This window comes from Haematobia irritans, chromosome 2, assembly GCF_050003625.1.
Source record: "Haematobia irritans isolate KBUSLIRL chromosome 2, ASM5000362v1, whole genome shotgun sequence".
Lineage (NCBI taxonomy): Eukaryota > Metazoa > Arthropoda > Insecta > Diptera > Muscidae > Haematobia > Haematobia irritans.
The window spans coordinates 118,257,069-118,273,428 of record NC_134398.1 but is presented as its reverse complement, the minus strand read 5'-3'; the positions used below and the strand labels follow the sequence as shown (position 1 = coordinate 118,273,428).

Sequence of the window (16,360 nt, the reverse complement as noted above, 5' to 3'; positions counted from 1 at the left end):
TGCTGTTGTCCTTTTGCAGGTGCTTATAATTTTTGTTTCTAAAGAAATGCAAAAAATAATTGTCACTTCATGGACTTCCCTCTTTTCCCTCCTTCAAAGGTATTGCATTCGCCAATTCAGTTTTATAATTTTGTTAAATACTAAAATGTTACGAACATTTATTTTGACATTTCCATAGTTATTCTTTTCTGATTGAAGTTGAAGGGTTGGTGTTAAAGAGATGTGAAGAGTCATCGAAGAACCCAAATATAAGAATACATACACAGAAAGAAAAATGTATTTTATTTGATAAAAATACGACTATCCAAATGAACTATTTTGTAATTTTCCTGTGATAAACTTTCTCAAAAATCCAACATCCACAATTTATAGGGAAAACTTCTTCGATTATCTGATAAAAAATTCCACTAGCCAACAAAAATATAGTAACGATTTATCACTTACAGCTCAAAAAGAAAATTCAGAATTCAAAAATTGTGTCGTAGCACATTTATCAGTTTAATATCGATAAAAAAATAACCCCAATATAAAAAAGTATCATAAGGTTTCCTTCTATCGATAAAAAAAAACCTTTAAAAAACTTATTCAATGTGAATTTGAATATTTTTTAAGTTTTCTTTTACTTTCTTTTGTTATAAATAATAATATCTAATTAAACTATCCTGTGTTTTATTTTGAATTGAAAAATGACATTGTAATACCGTCCTCACACTGAAAAAAATATTGTCGTGTGACAAAAGATTTCATTTTTATAAAATACGAATCAGAATTTTACTTATCATAGACGACACATTTCTCTGCTATACATTTTTTCCTTGTCCAAAAGTCGATGACCTTTTCAATGAAGTCGTTTTGTCCTTACAGTAAATTGATTATTCGACTTAAGAAAGGGTATCTTAAAATGAAAGAAAATGTTGTCTGACTAAGGTCAATTTGGCTTTAATAATTAAGAAAATTCTTTAAAATTAATGAGATAGTCTTTAAATTTGTTGTAGCTTGACTACGAAGCAAACAGGCGGTCAAAAATGGTGAATGTTTTTCGACACCGAATTTTAAAGCCGTTTTTTACATGAAACATAGCATAATTTCCACTTGACGTCGACCATCAATTTTGAAATCTAAGTTGCCGTTAACACGTTTTTAAAGGACTTTCGGAGCACATGAAAAAAAAACTTCTTTGGCTCGGAATCAATACTAAAATCATTAGTGTAAAGATAAAATCTTGGGAACCGGGCATGCTTTGTTATACCCTGCGCCACACTGTGGAACAGGGTATTATAAGTTAGTGCATATGTTTGCAACACCAAGAAGGAGACGAGATAGACACATGGTGTCTTTGGCAACAATGCTCAGGGTGGGTCCCTGTGTCGACCTAGCCATGTCCGTCCATCCGTCTGTCTGTGAACACATGTTTGTGATCAAAGTCTAGGTCGCAGTTTAAGCCCAATCGCCTTCAAATTTGGCACAAGTTCCTGTTTTGGGACAGAATAGAACCCTATTGATTTTGGAAGAAATCGGTTCAGAATTAGATATAGCTCTCATATATAACTTTCGCCCGATATAGACTAATATGGTCCCAGAAACCAGAGTTTTACCCCAATTTGGTTGAAATTTTGCACTAGGAGTACAATTAGTAGTGTAGTCAAGTGTGCCAAATTTTATTGAAATCGGTTCAGATTTAGATATAGCTCCCATATATATCGTTCGCCCGATTTACACTCATATGACCACAGTGGCCAATCTTTTACTCCGATTTACTTGAAATAGCATAGGAAGTAGAATTAACATTTTCCTTGTAAAATCGCCACTGATTATTCGAAAACTTTTAAAAGTGACTCAAATTTGCCTATATTTCTAATACATATCTATCGACCGATAAATCATAAATGATTAAAATGTTCAGATTAAAATGTTTCCCATATTTATACCCTGCTCCACACTGTGGAACAGGGTATTATAAGTTAGTGCATATGTTTGCAACACCCAGAAGGAGACGAGATAGACACATGGTGTCTTTGGTAAAAATGCTCAGGGTGGGCTCTTGAGTCGATATAGCGATGTCCGTCTGTCCGTCTGTCCGTGAACACATTTTTGTAATCAAAGTCTAGGTCGCAGTTTTAGTCCGATCGACTTGAAATTTGGCACAAGTATGTGTTTTGGCTCAGAATAGATCTCTATTTTGGAAGAAATCGGTTCAGATTTCGATATAGCTCCCATATATATATATATTTCGCCCGATATGGACTTATATGGCCCCAGAAGCCAGAGTTTTACCCTAATTTGCTTAAAATTTTGCACAAGAAGAACAATTAGTACTATAGTTAAGTGACAAATTTTATTGAAATCGGTTCAGATTTAGATATAGCTCCCATATATATCTTTCGCCCGATATGGACTAATACGGTCCCAGAAGCCAGAGTTTTACCCCAATTTGGTTGAAATTTTGCACAGGGAGTAGAATTAGCATTGTAGCTATGCGTGCCAAATTTGGTTGAAATCGGTTCAGATTTAGATATATCTCCCAAATATAGCTTTCGCCCGATTTACACTCATATGACCACAGAGGCCAATTTTTAACTCCGATTTAGTTGAAATTTTGCACAGGGAGTAGAATTAGCATTGTTGCTATGCGTGCCAAATTTGGTTGAAATCGGTTCAGATTTAGATATAGCTCCCATATATATGTTTTTCTGATTTCGACAAAAATTGTCAAAATATCAACATTTTCCTTGTAAAATCGCCACTGCTTAGTCGAAAAGTTGTAAAAATGACTCTAATTTTCCTATACTTCTAATACATATATACCGAGCAATAAATCATAAATAAACTTTTTCGAAGTTTCCTTAAAATTGCTTCAGATATAAATATTTCCCATATTTATACCCTTCACCACTACTGTGGTACAGGGTATAATAAGTTTGTGCATTTGTATGTAACGCCAAGAAGGAAAAGTCTGAGACCCATCGTTTAGTATACCGATCGTCTTAGAATTAAATTCTGAGTCGATTTAGCGATGTCCGTCTGTCTGTCTGTCCGTCTGTCTGTCCGTCTGTCTGTCTGTCTGTTGATGTATTTTTGTGTGCAAAGTACAGCTCGCAGTTTTAGTCCGATTGTCCTAAAATTTGGTATTGGGTCCTGTTTCGGCTCAAAGACGATCCCTATTGATTTTGGAAAAAATCGGTTCAGATTTAGATATAGCTGCCATATATATTTTTCACCGATCTGGTCATAATTGGCGTGTATATCAACCGATCTTCCTCAAATTCCGAACATCCCAATATTTTATGAGTCTCGAAAAACTTGCAAAATATCATCCAAATCGGTTCAGATTTAGATATAGCTCCCATATATAGCTTTCGCCCGATTTACACTCCTTTGTCCACAGAGGCCAATTTTTTGCTCCGATTTAGTTGAAATTTTGCACAGGGAGTAGAATTAGCATTATAGCTATGCGTGTCAAATTTGGTGGTTCAGATGTCAATCGGTTCAGATTTAGATATAGCTCCCATATATAGCTTCCGCCCGATTTACACTCATATGACCACAGAGGCCAATCTTTTACTCCGATTTAATTGAAATTTTGCACAGGGAGTAGAATGAGCATTGTAGCTATGCGTGCCAAATTTGGTTGAAATCGGTTCAGATTTAGATATAGCTCCCATATATAGCTTTCGCCCGATTTACACTCATATGACCACAGAGGCTAATTTTTTGCTCCGATTTAGTTGAAATTTTGCACAGGGAGTAGAATTAGCATTGTTGCTATGCGTGCCCATCGTTTAGTATACCGATCGTCTTAGAATTAAATTCTGAGTCGATTTAGCGATGTCCGTCTGTCTGTCTGTCTGTCTGTCTGTCTGTCTGTCTGTCTGTCCGTCTGTCTGTCTGTTGATGTATTTTTGTGTGCAAAGTACAGCTCGCAGTTTTAGTCCGATTGTCCTAAAATTTGGTATTGGGTCCTGTTTCGGCTCAAAGACGATCCCTATTGATTTTGGAAAAAATCGGTTCAGATTTAGATATAGCTGCCATATATATTTTTCACCGATCTGGTCATAATTGGCGTGTATATCAACCGATCTTCCTCAAATTCCGAACATCCCAATATTTTATGAGTCTCGAAAAACTTGCAAAATATCATCCAAATCGGTTCAGATTTAGATATAGCTCCCATATATAGCTTTCGCCCGATTTACACTCCTTTGTCCACAGAGGCCAATTTTTTGCTCCGATTTAGTTGAAATTTTGCACAGGGAGTAGAATTAGCATTATAGCTATGCGTGTCAAATTTGGTGGTTCAGATGTCAATCGGTTCAGATTTAGATATAGCTCCCATATATAGCTTCCGCCCGATTTACACTCATATGACCACAGAGGCCAATCTTTTACTCCGATTTAATTGAAATTTTGCACAGGGAGTAGAATGAGCATTGTAGCTATGCGTGCCAAATTTGGTTGAAATCGGTTCAGATTTAGATATAGCTCCCATATATAGCTTTCGCCCGATTTACACTCATATGACCACAGAGGCTAATTTTTTGCTCCGATTTAGTTGAAATTTTGCACAGGGAGTAGAATTAGCATTGTTGCTATGCGTGCCAAATTTGGTTGAAATCGGTTCAGATTTAGATATAGCTCCCATATATATGTTTTTCTGATTTCGACAAAAATGGTCAAAATACCAACATTTTCCTTGTAAAATCGCCACTGCTTAGTCGAATAGTTGAAAAAATGACTAATTTTCTTAAACTTTTAATACATACATATCGAGCGATAAATCATAAATAAAATTTTGCGAAGTTTCCTTAAGATTGCTTCAGATTTAAATGTTTCCCATATTTTTTTACTAACATTGTGTTCCACCCTAGTCCATTAGCCGACTTAAATTTTGAGTCTATAAATTTTGTAAACGTCGATCAAATTCTGTCCAAATCGAGTGATATTTAAATGTATGTATTTGGGACAAACCTTTATATATAGCACCCAACACATTTGACAGGTGTGATATGGTATCGATAGGGTATAATATAGTCGGCCCCGCCCGACTTTAGACTTTTTTTTACTAACATTGTGTTTCATCCCAGGGTATTAGCCGATTTAATTTTTAATTCTAGCGATTTTGTAGATGTGCAAAAAATTGTCTTTTCAGATATAATTTTCAGATATGGTAACACACATTTTGGTCTACATAATGGTGAAGGGTATAATATAGTCGGCCCCGCCCGACTTTAGACTTTACTTACTTGTGTTTTACTAACATTGTGTTCCACCCTAGTACATTAGCCGACTTAAATTTTGAGTCGATAGATTTTGTAGAAGTCTATCAAATTCTGTCCAGATCGAGTGATATTTAAATGTATGTATTTGGGACAAACCTTTATATATAGCCCCCAACACATTTGACGGATGTGATATGGTATCGAAAATTTAGATCTACAAAGTGGTGCAGGGTATAATATAGTCGGCCCCGCCCGACTTTAGACTTTCCTTACTGGTTTTTTACTAACATTGTGTTCCACCCTAGTGCATTAGCCGACTTAAATTTTGAGTCTATAGATTTTGTAGAAGTCTATCAAATTCTTCCAGATCGAGTGATATTTAAATGTATGTATTTGGGACAAACCTTTATATATAGTCCCCAACACATTTGACGTATGTGATATGATATTGAAAATTTAGATCTACAAAGTGGTGCAGGGTATAATATAGTCGGCACCGCCCGACTTTAGACTTTCCTTGCTTGTTTTTTACTACCATAGTCTACCGTCCCAGGGCATTAGCCAACTTAAATTTTAAGTCTATAGATTATAAATTTTGTTCAGATGGTGTCAGATTTAAATGTATGTATTTGGGACAAAACCATTTATATATAGCATCCAACACATTTGACGGATTTGATAACATATACTATCGAAAATGTGGATTTACGAAGTGGTGCAGGGTATAATATAGTCGGCCCCGCCCGACTTTAGTCTTTCCTTACTTGTTTCAATGTAGTTTATGCAAATTTCAAATCGAAAATGGGCTTGCACTACAAGATACTTTTACACAAAAAGATCAGATCAGATCATTTGCAATTTCGTAAGATTATGTTTTAAAAAATATTTTCAATAAATATCTAAAACATCTACACTAAATTAGATATTGATTTGTTAATTTCTCATTGGCTCCAAAATTCGAACTGGGGAACATTTCATCGGCAGAAACATTCCCTTTTATAATACGTTCATATATAACTGCCGCCTCCGAATTTAGAATTGAAAATATCAAACGTTTATAGGTTATAGTATAGCTATACGTTACCGAAATTAAAAAAAAAATATATCACTCACATCTTGCATTTTGGTACTATAAACAACGTGTAAAATTCACAATACAAAGAAAACAAAATAACTTCAATAACACTAGTTTACAAAATAAATGTTTTTTCATAAATCGGCCGAAAAATGACAAAGTTATAAAACAATTGAGTGATTAAATCCGATGTCAAATCAAAAATTTATTTTTGTGTGGCCGAGTGGCATTTTTGTGGTTGAGTGGCTCATATTTGTATGATTTGACATCGGATTTATTCACTCAATTCTTTATATGTTAACCTTGTCATTTTTCGGTCGATTTTCTTCTAGTTGGTCTTATTTCTTACGTTAAAGTACATCTTTACGAACATGAAGAGTTTTCTAGCGTTTCTCAATGGTTTACAATTTTCCGGCCGCACAGAGTCATTGTAGAACACGTTTTATTTCGAAAATTCGCCCTATTTTCATCGGTATATTTTGAACAACTCAACTTATCACAGATTCAATTATACACGTTTGTTCTTCATCTCAATACCTTGCATTTGAGTACTAACAACAACTAACAATCGGGCACTTCTAGCTCGAGATAGGATTTGTTTAGTGAAAAAAGGCCGAAAAACTAAAAATAACGGGATATCTCAAAACTGTTCCATAAAAAAATTGTAACCTTCATTTTCCAATACAGCAGATGAAAATACATAAAAAAGTAACCTCTCATCAAACGTAAATTTTCAGTGTAAACTAGTGTAATTTATCAGCATAATAGAATGTTTCTCTACACAGAAAAAAATTTCACGAAAATTTTTCCAATTAAAATCTTAATTGAGTTTTAAAAAATATTCAATTAAAAAGTTAATTAAATTTTTTAATTGAAACACAAATCAATCACAAAAATTACTTGTATCAATTAATTTTTTAATTGGATCTATTAATTTTTAAATTGATAAGATCATTTCTGTGATTGAAGACATTTCAATTAAAAAATTAATTGGATCAATTAATTTCGTGATTGAATCAGAAAAAATGTTTTTGTGTGAAAGATGCGACTTATGTAAAATAAGGAAATTTTTAGGGACCTATCTAGCTTTAAATCTACGATCAATAAAATTAAAATTAAGATACATATTTCATTTATCGAACTGTTTATCTATATTAGCGATATATTAATGAAGCTATTCACGTACAAAAAAAAAAGGCAGTTTAAAAATCTAAAAAATATTTCAGAGTTAATTCCAAAAAAACCTTAAACAAAAGATGAAGATTTATCTTAATCCTAAAGATTCAATATACATCAAAAATGTTTTTCTTTACATTAAGGGAATATTTCCTTAGTTCCAAGACATGCCACTTTAACAGAGGGACGAAAATTTCCAAGATGCGTTTTCTATACTTAATGAAAAAATTTTGAAGCAAAGATTAAAAAACTTACTTTTAATTAAATTTTCATTATTTTTAATAATTTTTTCCTTAATATTGTGTAAATTGCGTATCTTAAAATAATCTCTCATTCGAAAGTAACATTCCTCAGGTTAGGAGCCACCGTGGTGCAATAGTTAGCATGCCCGCTTTGCATACACAGGGTCGTGGGCTTAAACCCAGCTTCGACCAAACACCAAAAACACATTTCTGAGTGTTTCAGAGCTTCTCTAAGTGGTTTCACTGCAATGTGGAACGCCGTTCAGACTCGGCTATAAAAAGGAGGTCCCTTGTCATTGAGCTTAACATACACTGAAAAAAGCAGGCCCGGTTCCGAAGATTTTGTCTTTACTTTAAAAATGTTGGTATTGATTACGAGCCAAAGAAGCAGAGAATACAAGTAAGGATACTCTTCAGACACAATTCTCTCTTAAATTTGGGTTTTGTGTACTTGCTTATAGGAAGCAAATTTTAATTTTTCGCTTCATCAGCTTTCTTTCTTCATATGCTATCAAACTCCTTTAAAAACGAGTTAACGACAATTTTATTTACCAAATTCAGACTCGACTTCCAGTAGAAATTTTGCTATGTTTCAAGTAAAAAACGTCTTTAAAATAAAGTGTTGAAAAACATATCCTATATTTGAACGATTTTTTGCTTTGTAGTCAAGGTGCAAAAAGGCAACAAATTTCATTAAATTTAAAGAATTTTTGTGAATTATTAAAGTCAAGTTGACCTTAGCCCAAACATTTTTTCTTTCATGTTATGATACCCATTTCTAAGTGAAATCACAATTATAAGGACAATACGACTTCATTAAAAAGTTTATTGACTTTTGGACAAGGAAAAAACTTCATATTAGAGAAATGCGTCTTCTATGCTAAGCAAAATTTGCATTCGTATTTTAATTCGTATTAAAGTTCAGCTTCCTGTCCAAAATAACGCCAAGGTATTTTGCACACTCAATACCCCCTAAGGAAATGGGTCTAACCGTGGGAGTTTTGCGATCTTTGCAGTACATGACTAGTTCTGTCTTTGCAGGATTTACCCCAAGACCATTATCTTTCGCCCATTTCTCAGTTATCCGTAGGGCTCCCTGTATAATATCTCTAACTGTTGATGGGAATTTTCCCCTGACTGCTAGCGCCACATCATCTGCGTATGCCACCACTTGTATCCTTTTCCTTTTTCTAGGGAAACCAGAAGGTCGTTTATAGCAACATTCCAAAGAAGAGGTGATAGAACTCCTCCATACCTTTGTATGTTTGCTTGTCCTAGTGTGGCTGAAATGCGTCTCTTCCTTAGAAGTTCGTCTAACAGCCTAAGTATAGATGGATTAACATTCAGAGTTGTCAATCCATTTAATATCGAGCTCGGATGGACGTTATTGAACGCCCCTTCGATGTCTAGAAAATAAAGCTGACTAGTTCATGTAATGCGGTCTCAGTAGACCTGCCCTTCGAGTATTCATGTTGTCGTTTCGAGAGCAAACTTGAATCGACGCTAGTTCTAAGATAAATATCTATCACCCTCTCCAGAGTCTTAAGTAGGAATGATGATAAGCTGCAATAGTTTGAACCCCGGAGTACTTAATTCAGATATTTTGTTTCTATAAACATATGGTTCTTGAATAAGAACTATGTCTATGTCCCCTTTCATCAGGAGAACTTTTAAGGCAGCACATGCAGCCTTACAATGATGAAGATTTATCTGGAGGATCCTTAGGACCATCGAGATTTTCAACAACCGTCACATCAGCCGCTTCAATCGAGTCATCAAGAATGTCCTCTTCAGAGATCTCGGTGACTCTCGCAATAACCACAGGTTCAACTTTGGTGAGTTCTGAGGCAGTAAAAACTTCCTCACGCATACGGTATCTATCCATGTCTTCAACTTTGGTATCTCCCTCGACTTCGCAAGAGGATACGCTTACTTCTGATTCAGACAGAGGCTTGTCTATTTCTGAATCCTTTAGCTGATCGTTTTTATACACCTTCATTTGGATATAATGAAAGCCATAACATACACGGCCCTGAGACTTTGCTAGATGTGGTAAAGACTGAGTGTTCAATATAAACACTGCATGCCGTCTTGGTCCATCCACTTCATCCAAACGGCCAACCTTCCAATCAGCTGTTGGAAGATCTGGATTGCATCGTTTCAGCCTATTTAAAATAGATTCAGGGTCAGAAGGGTTTGCAGGTATCCACGCATGTGCTCTAGGTCTAGCCGGTATGTCTTTCTTCTCGACTAACTCTAGAGCAGCTCCTTCCCAAACTTCACCAATTAGTATCAGGGCAGCTTTAAAACATTCTATAGACCTCTGGTCCTCAAATGCGACTAGATTAAATCGTCCTTGATACCAACCAGCCTCTTGGTGTCGAGGATCTGGGCCGGGAAAATTTTCCAGCACCTGTGAGTAGACGACAGACAGAGCATTCTCAATTTCCCCCCATTTTTGCTTTGGAACCATACCGTCCAATGCTCCTTTATTAATGATAGCCATCACAAGGCTGTCTTTAGTAACTGAGGCAAACGATCTTTGATCCCTTTTGGAGGATGGCAGCTCATCCGGCGATCTTCCCTTTTTCCAGTCTCAAGAATTCCTTGAGCCCATTTTAAGGAATCGCTTTGTTTAGCCGACAACGTGCTTGGGTCGACTGATCCTAATTTCTTTAGGATAAACAAAGCATTTCTGCGTTCCTTGAATCTCTTTCGTGAGGGATTACCTCCTTTGATGCCGCTACCTTGGAAAAGGTTCGACTTGTCAAATTGTCGCCACCAGTCGACCCGTCTACAGGTCGACTAATTTCTCTTGGTCATTGGCCAAATTTATAACTCCAGTCGATACCCGTCCACTGGGCCCTGAAGTTAGCAACCCAGTGGATGTCTTTGAATTTCTCTGCATGGTGGCCTAATATCCCACCACACTTGAAATTCGTAGTAGGTACTTATTACGATGATTTTATCCGCTATTAAAAAACACGTCCGTTCCGTTCGACGGTCAGTTCAATATCCTCGTGATAAGAGAGAAGATTACACTGTGGTATCAAACACAAAAAAATATAATATGAATTTGTACATAAATGTGTACATTTTTGAAAATTTATGAACTCTTTCATGAAATAGATGTACGGTTATGTAATTTTTTTTATTCGTAAATACTTGTTATTAAATTAAGAAATTAATGAAACCTTACATAATATTTATATCCAAAAATACTGGTTTTCTCTTAGCACGAGAGAGCCCCAACACAGAGTTACTCTCATATGTATACTATACAAGCATATAATACAAGACAAAAAATCCAAATATAAAGTTTTTGAAGGCAACACGTGGCTTTGCTGTGTTTGGCTTTTTCAGTTCAGTTTGAGTCGCCGTCGCGATTCGAAGATTATTTATTGCTGAAGAAGGTGGACGAAATAAATCAATTTTATTAATTAACTGGAAGCATTGGTGCTCATATTTATAAGTAATAAAAATATTATAAAAATGCTTTTTACTCGCAGGACTTTAATGAGGTTTTTACCAATTAAGAATTAGGGAAAAAATCGAAAGGAAAGGAGAAAAGAAAAGTTAGATTTAATGCATCACGTTTTACACTCAAAAAAAAGTGAACCCTATATTTCACTAAAGCCGATTGAACTCTCTTTTAGTTCATGCAATTATTACTTTTTCAGAAAGATTCCATGACTTTAATATTTTCTGCGTACATTAGTTAAATTAACTAAATCAGAGGAAAAAATTATACACAAATAAAGCATAAAGATTAACTAAATTCGTGTCTCCCACAAAATAGTTCAGAATTTCTTAAAATTTGTAAATTTTACCAATAATTCGCCAATCTTGAACTTCGTATGTCACTAAAGACATTCTTGCAATTTTGAACTCCAATTTTATCCTTCAAACAACAAAATTTTCTTTAACAAGTGAAAAAAATTAATTACGTCTAATAAATTTTCTTGAAAATGTCAAAAAATATTTACTTATTTTTGCGATGTAGGCGCGATGTCAACGTTTGTAATACTGGTTAGTTAAAATTTTCTAAAAATAATCGATATTTTCTAAAATTAACCAAAATTTTTCTTCCTGGTGGGTTCACTGTTTTTTCAGTGTAGTATATTTTATGTAAAAATACATATTTTTCAATGTCGAAAATTGTGTATACTTCATTTATAATATTAAAAATTTCATTAATATTATGTATACATTCGTAGCCAATGAAAACCTGTATTTTAAAATTTATGAACTTTTTTCATACAATTTATAAATTCCATCTTTGGAAAATTTTTGGGAACACTATTCATAAAATAAATGAATTATTTTTTTGTGTGCACAATGGACTGAATATTCTAAGTGAGCTGGAAATAGCGGGCTGCCACTACACCTAACCTAACATTCCTTACTTCCTATATATACTCTTTGTCTTCATTGACGAGGTTAGCGTGACTTTCGTATCTTACTCGTAGTCAATTTGTATACTGGTTTTATTAAAAAAAAAAAAAAAAACAAAAGGATTTTATTGCCAACTATTGCCAAATACCGAGCAAAATGCTAAGTCAATTGAAAGATTCAAATGTTTTTAAATCTACGAATCATCAGGACTTTTCGATGGCCATTCACATTTGGAAGCTTTGTGAGCTTAAGAATTCTCGAAAATCCCGCAATGTAAACAAAACAAAAAAAGACCAGCATGATTTCTCCATGCTTGTTTTTAAAAATAAATATCAGGAAAACTTTGAACAAACACCGGATACCAAAACTAATTGAAAAATCTAAGCAAAGCATTGGAGCGTTAGAATCCAATTAAATTTCAATGTGCATATTTCAGCTAAATTTATAAAAAAATTGTTAAAATCTGTATGACCACAAGCTAGAAGAGTAAAGTTGAGAGAGAAGACACCGACAAAATTTTTTTTAATTCTAATCCTTTTTGCTTAGTGGCTATTACAAAGGAATATTTGTACTCACGCCCGACATGTATGTAGGAATTCCTAGTCACACACATTCACGAAATAGAAAGTCATATTCACGCACTCTCACACTTGAACAACGTTTAAAGCCTCAGGGTCACTTACGATTCACGAAAATTTTCGGGAATCGATTTCATTCACAACTCAACTCCCGTATGAATCAAAAACGTTTGGAAAACGTGTACTGAAAACGTTTTTCGTTTGTTAGAGTTTTTTGAATTTCTTCGAAAATGTTAAACTTTATCACCAAAAAACATCGTTTGCTACAAAAGTTTTATTTTTTTCAATAAAAAAAACATATTTTTGAACCAACAACACAGTCCATTTCGTTTATATCAAGCACTGTTCTTTTCTAACTTTAACCCCCATTTTCATGCTCCGTTAGTGCTACGCTAGCTAACGAACTTTTAAGCTGTACTGTGGAGATATCTGCCATTTTGCCTATTTATTCCATACGTCAGTTAGGATCTTAACTGTTGAAATTTTTATACCCTCCACCATAGGATGGGGGTATATTAACTTTGTCATTCCGTTTGTAACACATCGAAATATTGCTCTAATACCCCATAAAGTATATATATTCTGGGTCGTGGTGAAATTCTGAGTCGATCTGAGCATGTCCGTCCGTCCGTCTGTTGAAATCACGCTAACTTCCGAACGAAACAAGCTATCGAAACTTCGCAGAAGTGGTTGTTATTGATGTAGGTCGGATGGTATTGCAAATGGGCCATATCGGTTCACTTTTACGTATAGCCCCCATATAAACGGACCCCCAAATTTGGCTTTCAGACCCTCTAAGAGAAGCAAATTTCATCCGATCCGGCTGAAATTTGGTACATAGTGTTGGTAAATGGTCTCTAACAACCATGCAAAAATTGGTCCACATCGGTCCATAATTATATATAGCCCCCATATAAACCGATCCCCAGATTTGGCTTGCGGAGCCTCTAAGAGAAGCAAATTTCATCCGATCCGGCTGAAATTTGGTACATGGTATTAGTATATGGTCTCTAACAACCATGCAAAAAATGGTCCACATCGGTCCATAATTATATATAGCCCCCATATAAACCGATCCGCAGATTTGACCTCCGGAGCCTCGTGGAAGAGCAAAATTCAACCGAATCGGTTGAAATTTGGTATATGGTGTTAATATATGGCCTCAAACACCCTTGCAAAAATTGGTCGAAATCGGTCGATAATTATATATAGCCCCCATATAAACCGATCCACAGATTTGACTTCCGGAGACCCTTGGAAGAGCAAAATTCATCCGATTCGGTTGAAATTTGTTACGTGAATTTAGTACATGATATTTAACAACCATGTACGTACCGTGCAAATGTCCATATCGATTCGTAATTATTTGTAGACTTACCTATACATAACTTTTTTGTCTTATATATACCACGTATGGACTAACTCACAATTTAGAAAACGATGTTAAGAAGTTTTAAGATACCACAACCCAATTAATTCGATTGTGGATGACAGTGTTTCGTAGAAGTTTCTACGCAATCCGTGGTGGAGGGTACATAAGATTCGGCCTGGCCGAACTTACGGCCGTATATACTTGCTTCAATTAAAGTTAACCGGAGAGAATATATTTGCAGTTTATTTTCTGTTAACTGACAGTTAAAGCCTAACGGAGCTACATGAAAATGGCCGTAAGTCTTTAATAAGACACATTTTACGGTTTCATAGTATACATTTAATATAGTAGTATGAAATGTTGAACACCTTTTCGTAATTTTCCGAACATGTCTGGAATATATGGAAAAAAAACTTTTTGGTGTTCGGTCGAAGCAGGGCTTGAACCCAGGACCCTTGGTATGCAAGGCGGACGTAACAACCACTGCTCCACGGTGTCCAACAAAATGTATGTTTCTGTTATATAAAGTTTGTTTAATCGGCTCGTGGGCGCCGCAAGCTATGCTATATAAATATAACTTATATGGATAATTGTCTATTGGTGACAATAACAGCTACGTAGCCCAGTATGTTGGCTTACAAATTGCATGGTCCGCGGTTCGATTCTACGTCCAGGCGAAAGGTAAAATTTAAAATATGTATAAAATCGAATAATTTCTTCTACATTGTTTGTATTACAGAAAAAGGTGCTAAGAACTAAAAAACCTCGTGGAAGTGAGAAAGATGTGAGGGAAATTTAATTTTCATCAGAAAAGATTGTTTTTGTTTTTTGAGTCAGTCTTTGTGAAATTGTTTTTACATCCTGGAAAAGAATAAACGTTCATCACAAAAAGTATATGCTTTTCTTTCAAATAAGCTACCTTAAAGCAAATAGCAAATGAGAAACGAACTTTGTTTGGTTAAAATTTCGTTTGGGAGGAAAAAATTATTTTTTTGCGTGTAGTGTCTGTATGTTAGCGACTTTTTTAGTCCATGGTTATAGTATACAGTGATTGTCTTTTATATCAGATTGGTATAGACAATGGTTGCATTGAGACACCATTGGAACTGAAAAGCTTCCTTATCTATGGAATTATAGAGCTCATTTCCTTTTACATATACAAAAGTCAACTTCTCGACTAAGCGACTGTTTATGTCACGAGCCATCGCAGATATTGGAAAATTTTTGTTAATGTTTTTTGCATTATATATAAGCTGATCCCATAAAAATTATTTCAAGATGTTTGAACTGTAGGTCAAGTTTAGAGTGATCAAAACCGGTGGACCGTTTTGCACCGATTGTCGGTTTTGTATAAAATCCCATTTTCGGTGGACCGGTCAAACCGGTGTTTTTAATACCATAAAAACCAGGTTTCGGTTTTTTATTTTCAATGTAAACTGAAATAAGAAAACATCCGGAATATGTTGTCTGCGCACTTCCAGCTCTTTTCTGAACACTTCCAACATAGTATTCGTCCAAGCTGTCAAAAAAATACGTTAATTTTCTAAAGAAATCCCACAGATAATTCAATGAAATATAAACAATTCCTGCTTGTTCAATTAGGAGCGTATATTTTGTCAACAAAATCTATGACATTACTTACGTTATTATTATTATAATTTATTTGGGGTACTTTTCTGTAGAAAATGAGCTCTGTTTGTGAATATTTTTAAAAACAACGAAATGATTCTTCGAAAGCCATACTGCATTTGGCAGTATGTAAAATTTTTAGTTGCCGAGGCTCTTCAACATCGTATTTAATATAACTTTTAAGAAATATTCACAAAAAGCATATGAAACCGAAACAATAAAAAAAATTAACATTTTAATGTATGTCTACGGTATTGTTACTGCAATTACAGACAAGGAATTTAATTTTTACATTAAAACATTTGAGTATTTTTTCCTTCATTTATATTAAATTAAGCGTTTTTGCTACCTTTGGAAAAAACCGGTTTGACCGGTTGTGTCGGTTATTTATTTTTTAAAACACCGCCCACCGGTTATAAAAAATGGTCCGGTTTTTTAGAACCGAGAAAAACCGACTTTCAAAAAAACGGGTTTTTGATCACTCTAGTCAAGTTGTCGATGTGAATTCCAGAAAACGGTGACTCGATCGATGGACCAGTCTTCGCTTCTTCGGAGCACATTGTTCTTAGTTCCGACTGTTGTAGGTCGGCTGACGCAGAATCTCTCTCAGATTGCGCTTAAACTGCTTCACACACTGCTCTGAAATGGTCTAGATGGTTGTACTTGTTGTCCAGAAT

General features: G+C 34.9%; 1 protein-coding gene across 2 annotated transcripts in view; it reads left to right on the top strand.

Moving 5' to 3' along the window:
- ssp3 (SCAPER domain-containing protein short spindle 3) overlaps positions 1-16,360 on the top strand; it is a 303,171-nt gene that overhangs the window by 34,401 nt on the left and 252,410 nt on the right. The gene's annotated exons all lie outside the window — the stretch shown is intronic.